The sequence below is a fragment of the Hylobates moloch genome, unplaced genomic scaffold, assembly GCF_009828535.3.
Source record: "Hylobates moloch isolate HMO894 unplaced genomic scaffold, HMol_V3 SCAFFOLD_19, whole genome shotgun sequence".
NCBI lineage: Eukaryota > Metazoa > Chordata > Mammalia > Primates > Hylobatidae > Hylobates > Hylobates moloch.
Genome location: NW_026652294.1, coordinates 12,960,022 through 12,966,789, shown reverse-complemented (window position 1 = coordinate 12,966,789; position 6,768 = coordinate 12,960,022). Strand labels below are relative to the sequence as shown.

Below are 6,768 nucleotides of genomic sequence, written 5' to 3'. Positions count from 1 at the left end.
CCCTGGGCATCTTGAGAAATCTCAGAGAAGAGGGAAACCCCTAAAAGGATAGAGACAGCATTTAACTTCCAAGCAAGAAGAAAACAAACAATGGTAAAGGAGAGAAAAACTGACCTAGGGGAACAAACAGCACAAAAATTTTTAGACCCACATTGGTATCAGAATTACATTGTTTTTTGTTTTTTTTTGTTTTTTTGAGATGGAGTTTTGCTCTTGTTGCCCAGGCTGGAGTGCAGTGGTGTGATCTTGGCTCACTGCAACCTCTGCCTCCCAGGTCCAAGCAATTCTCCTGCCTCAGCCTCGTGAGTAACTGGAGTAACTGGATTAAAGGCATGCGCCACAACGCCTGGCTAATTTTTGTATTTTTAGTAGAGACAGGGTTTCACCACATTGGCCAGGCTGGTCTCGAACTCCTGACCTCAGGTGATTTGCCTGCCTTGGCCTCCCAAAGTGCTGGGATTACAGGCGTGAGCCACTGCACCCTGCCTAGAATTACATTGTTCTGGTGTAAAGGCAAAGACTCTCAGCTGAATTTTTAAAAGAGCAATTCTAAGCCATTTACACAAAATCCTTGGTAAGCTGCTGGGCTTTGTAGACTGTGTGGAATAGAGGCTTAGGCCATTAGATGTGAGTATCAAAGGAAAGGGTGACCCTAGAATGTGGAGGCCCTGTGGACACGTAGCTTTGTGACCACCACAGAATCTGGTCATACCCACCGAGTGTTAGAGAACCTGGCCTTGAACCAAGGACTTGACTGGGCCAGCCTGAGTTCCTGAACTCATTTTAGTTCTGCTCCCTGGAGACCTGTGAGCATGTCCATGGACAGGTAGGGACCACAGGTATTAGAAAGGAGCATCTGTCACATGGCAGGAGGGGAACAACACAGCAAGCAGGCTGTTGCATCTTCCAAAGCACTGCTCCCTTGGCAGCCTGAGCTTTGGGAGGCCAAGGCGGGAGGATCACTTGAGGCCAGGGGTTTGAGACCAGCCTGGGCCACATAGTAAGACTCCATCTCTACAAAAAATGAAGAACAGCTGCACCTGGTGGTGCCCGCTTGTAGTCCTAGCTACTCAGGAGGCTGAGGCAAGAGGATCGCTTGAGCCCAAGTGTTCAAGGTCACAGTGAGCTATGATCACGCCACTGCGTTCAAGCCTGGGTAATAGAGTGAGGCCCTAACTCTAAAAAAAAGAAAAAAAAAAAAAGAACCACCTGAGCTTTGGCTGTTCAGCTCCATCATCTGCTCTCTGCCAACCTTGGAGAAATCCCTAAATCTCTGAGCCTGTTTCCTGATCAGGTCTTTTGTGAAGACCAAAAGAAACCATCATCATGAGCTAATCCTCTGCACAACCTACAAGGTTGGTTTCATTATTCTATTATCAACCCCCTCTTGCAGATGAGGAAACAGGCTCAGAGGGATGGAGGAACTCCCCTGGGTCACATAGTAAGTGGAAGCGTCAGGATTCAAACTCAGGTCTGCCTTGTCCTCAGGCTTTACTCCTAAGCTCCCAGTGATAGTTTCTGGTTTTTTGTTTTTTGTTTTTTTTTTTTTTAGACAGTCTCACTCTGTCACCTAGGCTGTAGTGGTGCTATCTCGGCTCACCTCCACCTCCCAGGTTCTTCTGCCTCAGCCTCCCAAGTAGCTGGGATTACAGGCACACGCCACCACACCTGGCTAATTATTTTTTTGTATTTTTTGTAGAGACAGGGTTTCACCATATTGGTCAGGCTGGTCTCAAACTCCTGGCCTCAAGTGATCCGCCCGCCTTGACCTCCCAAAGTGCTGGGATTACAGGCGTGAGCCATGGTGCCTGGCTCACGAGTGCCTCTTGGAGGAAATTTCACAGCCATGCCCTCTCCTACCTTGAGTGACAATGATCAGCACTCACTCTAAAGGTACCTAAAACTTACCCAGAAGTATCACTAGTGTCTCACAAATCCCTCATGTCCATTGGAGGAGGAAGGCTGGCGGGATTCCCTCCAGTTTACATAATTTATGTGCCTGGCTGCTGAGCACCTGGCAGCAGTGTCTCCAGAATTCTACTCCTTACAAACCCTACCTCTCAGTCTCTGCCTACCCTACTCTGCACCTCTCCAAGAGTGGAGGGCGACTGGTAGATGGTGTGAAATGATTTTCACTGGGGGAAGGTAGGAGGAGGGCAGAATGATTAATGTCTGGATTTGTATCTCTTGCTAAACTGCTGTGAAAGGAAATACCAAATATTTAAGAGACTAATCCATCCTAACAAAACAAGTTTCCTTTAAGGACAGGGCAGTGCAGAGGTAGGAACCCCTGAAATAAAACTTCTTTGTATTGCTGTGAATGGGCATACCAAAAAAATAACTTATTTTTCCTTCAGGGAAGTCTTCTGCCCTCCAAAATCTGGCACCCTACCCCATGGCCAGTCCATACTAGGCAGAGGTCAGAGCCTGTGGCAGCAATGAAGAGGGACTTCAAGATTATTAACATCTCCCTCCCTCCTTCCAAGTCAAAATCTGTCCCCTGAAGCTGCTGAATGTTTTGGAGTCCATGTTAAGCAGCACAAACTCCATGAGCTGTGGGGCTTGTGTTTCATTTTTCAAAGCTTTTCTTTGGATGATGATAAACTATTGCTTATTTGTGAAGTTTCCTCTGCCTCTAAAATACTTATCTCTTGTCTAAGGAACTCTTTTTCAGAAGCTCAGTTCAGATTGCCCCTTGCCTACAAAGCTTTTCCTGCCCCCTCCACAAGACAGCTTATGTGTATTACATCACTACCATGTGCCAACCACCATGACAGGGGTCTTACATACATCAACAACCCTGTGCGGTAGGTACTATTTTATTCTCATGGAGTCCCAGAGAAGCAACTGCCAATGTCACATAGCTGTGAAGTGGCAGAGCCAGGACTTGAATTCGGAACTGTCTGACCAGGGAGCCCAGGACTCCATCATGATGGATGTGATACTTTGTGCCACCTCCCTGTTCTGCACATATTTCCACTATTGCATCATCTTTTTAGGGATCTATCTCCCCATATGAGACCAGATTTCTTTGCTAATGGGGATCAGGCAAAGATAATTCATCTCTGTATTCCCACTGCCTAGAATAATAGTTCCTGGCACTTGGCAGCCACTAATTCATTCAACAGATATTCTGAGTGTGCTAAGAGACACTTAATTCCTGTCCTCAAGGAGCTTTAGCATACAGTAAAGTAGCACAGGACATGGGACATACACAGAAAGAAGTGTCTATAACATAAGAGAGAATGAGGCATGGGAAGTGATGGAAAATACATCCTTTGGTGCTGTGGAGAAAAATGAGATGCCGTCCTGGTCTAAGATGCTGCCCAGGTGGCATTAGAGTAGGACCCTGGAGTACTAGGACTGGGACATGTAGGGAGGGGGGCAGGGTGCTCACAGGTGGACATGGGCAAACTTGCCCTTCAAGTCCAAATAACAGCTGACATTTGAAGTGACAAACCTCTTCATGTCACCAAGGGAGACAGAGGGCCCTTTCAGACTATGTAGAAGCTGCTGGAAAATGCTGGCCAGCCATCGGACTGTGAAGAGCCCCAGGGGCAGGATAGACCATGTTCTAACATGGAGGCCAGTTTGGTGGGAAGCATACTGAGGCTGGACACCAGGATGAACACAGGATAAAATGATGTTACCTGCCCTCACTCGAGGCTGCCTTTCCCAATAACACAGCCCCATACCTCACAACCCTCTTGCAAGCCCAGGGCCAGAGCTCAGGAGGAAAGGCCAAGCCAGATCACTGGGTGGGAACTCAGGAGAGGTGGACATCCCCATTACATGGGGCCCCTTTCCAGGGCTCACCCCACTCCAGGTCTTGAGAATATTTTAAAATGCTTTCAACTGTGTAAACAAACAAAAGGCACCTGAGAACCCCAAATAGGCCATGCCTATGAAAGCCATATTCCCTGCCCGTTTCACATTTCCTCAGACTGTTGTTTAATGTCAGCCTGAGCATCTGCCCTCCACACTTCCTGCTGTATGGGATCATCCTTCTCATTAACACTGAAGTTAGAATGGCTTTGGCCCATTCCATAAAGGGTGGGAGGCATCTCCTCCAACATCTCCAAACATGGTGAAACCCCGTCTCTACTAAAAATACAAATTAGCCAGGTGTGGTGGCACACGCCTGTAATCCCAGCTACTTGGGAGACTGAGGCAGGGGAATCACTTGAACCTGGGAGGCAGAGGTTACAGTGAGCTGGGATCATGCCATTGCACTCCATCCTGGGCGACAGAGTGAGACTCCGTCTCAAAAAAAAAAAAAAAAAGGTCCCTTCTCAAGCCAGGTGCAGTGGCACATGACTGTAGTCCCACCTACTCAGGAGGCTAAGGCAGGAGGATGGCTTAAGCCCAGTCCAGCCTGGGCAACATACCAAGTCCCTGTTTCTAAAAAAAAAATTTTTTTTAAATGGTCCCTCTCTCCACTGGCATCAGCCCAGACATGGAACCTAGGGCTTTTCCTTCATTTTTTTTCAAAATCAGTAGGTGCTCTGATGTTCACCCTGATTTGGGGACAACAGAGGCTAAGTCATAGCCAGCACATAAGACGCACTGACAGTCCAGTCCCTTCATATCTGCCACAGGGAACATCTCCCTGGTGAGGCTGTTCCTCAGTACCCTCAGCTGCCCTCAGGTGGCTGGTCATTCTCAATCTCCCCAGCCACCTGCCCTACTTCCTTGGCCCCCTCAATTCCTTCATCCTGGGCTTATCCCCATCGCCTCCCCAGAGACACACAATTCTCACTGCATTTTTCAGGGTACTTAGGTTTTTTTTGTTTTTTTTTTGAGACAGGGTCTCACTCTGTTACCCAGGCTGGAGTTGCATGGTGTGATCTCAAGTCACTGCAGCCTCAACGTCCTGGGTTCAAGTGATCCTCCTGCCTCCGCCCCCCAAATAGCTGGGACAACCACAGGTGTGCACTGTCACACCTGGCTAATTTCTAATTTCTTTCATTTTTGGTAGAGACAGGGTTTCGCCATGTTGCCTAGGCTGGTCTTGAACTCCTGAGCTCAAGTGATCTGCTCACCTTGGCCTCCCAAAGTGCTGGGATTACAGGTGTGGGCCACTGTGCCCAGTTAAGATCTTTCTTTTTCTAATTATCAACTATGTTGAGTGGGGATAAGGAGGAACAGGGATTCACCCTTCACGTCCAAACAGATTGTCAAGGTATTTCCTGAAAAAAGACACTTTCCTAAGAGGAATACTGCAGCCAGCTTTTTAGATAGCAATCTTTTTTTTTTTTTTTTTTTTTTGTGGCGGAGTCGCGCTCTGTCTCCCACGCCGGGGCGCAGTGGCGCAATCTTGGCTCACTGCAAGCTCCGCCTCCCGGGTTCACGCCATTCTCCTGCCTCAGCCTCTCCGAGTAGCTGGGACTACAGGCGCCCGCCACCGCGCCCGGCTAATTTTTTGTATTTTTAGTAGAGACAGGGTTTCACCGTGGTCTCGATCTCCTGACCTCGTGATCCGCCCGCCTCGGCCTCCCAAAGTGCTGGGATTACAAGCGTGAGCCACCGCGCCCGGCCTTAGATAGCAATCTTTACCTATTCATTATAATATTAACAACTACCATTTATTGAGCATACCTCTAATCCTCATGACCATGAACGGTAGAGTCATCTCCACTTCACAGGTAAGAAATGAGGCTCAGCCTGGGCAACATAGTGAGACCTCATCTCTACAAAAAATAAACAAAAAATTAGCCAGGTGTGGTGGCATGCACCTGTAGTCCTAGCTACTTGGAAGGCTGAGGTGGGAGGATTGCTTGAGCCCAGGAGGTTAAAGCTGCAGTGAGCTGTGATCATGCCACTACACTACAGCCTGGGTGACAGAGTGAGATCTTGCCTCAATAAATAAATAAAAAGTGGTTATGAGAAAACAGCAGGTTTTAAAAGAACAAAATTGCCTAGGTGGTAAGACCTGAACAATGTTTAAAAAGATGCATGAAAGGCCAGGTGCGGTGGCTCACACCTGTAATCCCAGCACTTTGGGAGGCCAAGGTGGGCGGATCACTTGAGTCCAGGAGTTCGAGACCAGCCTGGGCAACATGGGGCAAAACCCCATCTCTACAAAAATACAAAAATTAGCCTGGCATGGTGGTGTGCACCTGTAGTCCCAGCTGCTCAGGAGCCTGGGAGGTGGAGGTTGCAGTGAGCCGAGATTGTGCCACTGCATTCCAGCCTGGGTAACAGAGGGAGACCCCGTCTCAATCAATCAATCAAATAAAAAGATGCATAGAAAAAAGACTGGAAGGAAATGCAGTTGCAACAGGTTTATTGGGGTGTCTCATCCTACACAAATGTAAGCATTTTTAGTGATTTTCACTAGCCATCCTCAGTAACACCACGTCAAGTTCCTCTTTTCCAGTGGGTAGCTTAATGATGGCTGCCTAGACTCAGCTGCTTTCAGGAATTAGAACAGTCTCCATCTGGTATTTAAGATTCATTTAAAATGTTTACACATAAAAATATTCAAGCCGGGCACGGTGGCTCAAGCCTGTAATCCCAGCACTTTGGGAGGCCGAGGAGGGAGGATCCCGAGGTCAGGAGATCGAGACCATCCTGGCTAACACGGTGAAACCCCGTCTCTACTAAAAATACAAAAAATTAGCCGGGCGTGTTGGCGGGCGCCTGTAGTCCTAGCTACTCGGGAGGCTGAGGCAGGAGAATGGTGTGAACCCAGGAGGTGGAGGTTGCGGTGAGCCGAGATCGCGCCACTGCACTCCAGCCTGGGGGACAGAGAAAGACTCCGTCTAA

The 6,768-nt window shown here is 48.3% G+C and overlaps 1 long non-coding RNA gene across 5 annotated transcripts in view; it reads right to left on the bottom strand.

The window, feature by feature from the left end:
• Window positions 1–6,768, bottom strand: part of LOC131381909 (uncharacterized) — a 49,227-nt gene that overhangs the window by 15,687 nt on the left and 26,772 nt on the right. The window lies entirely within an intron of this gene.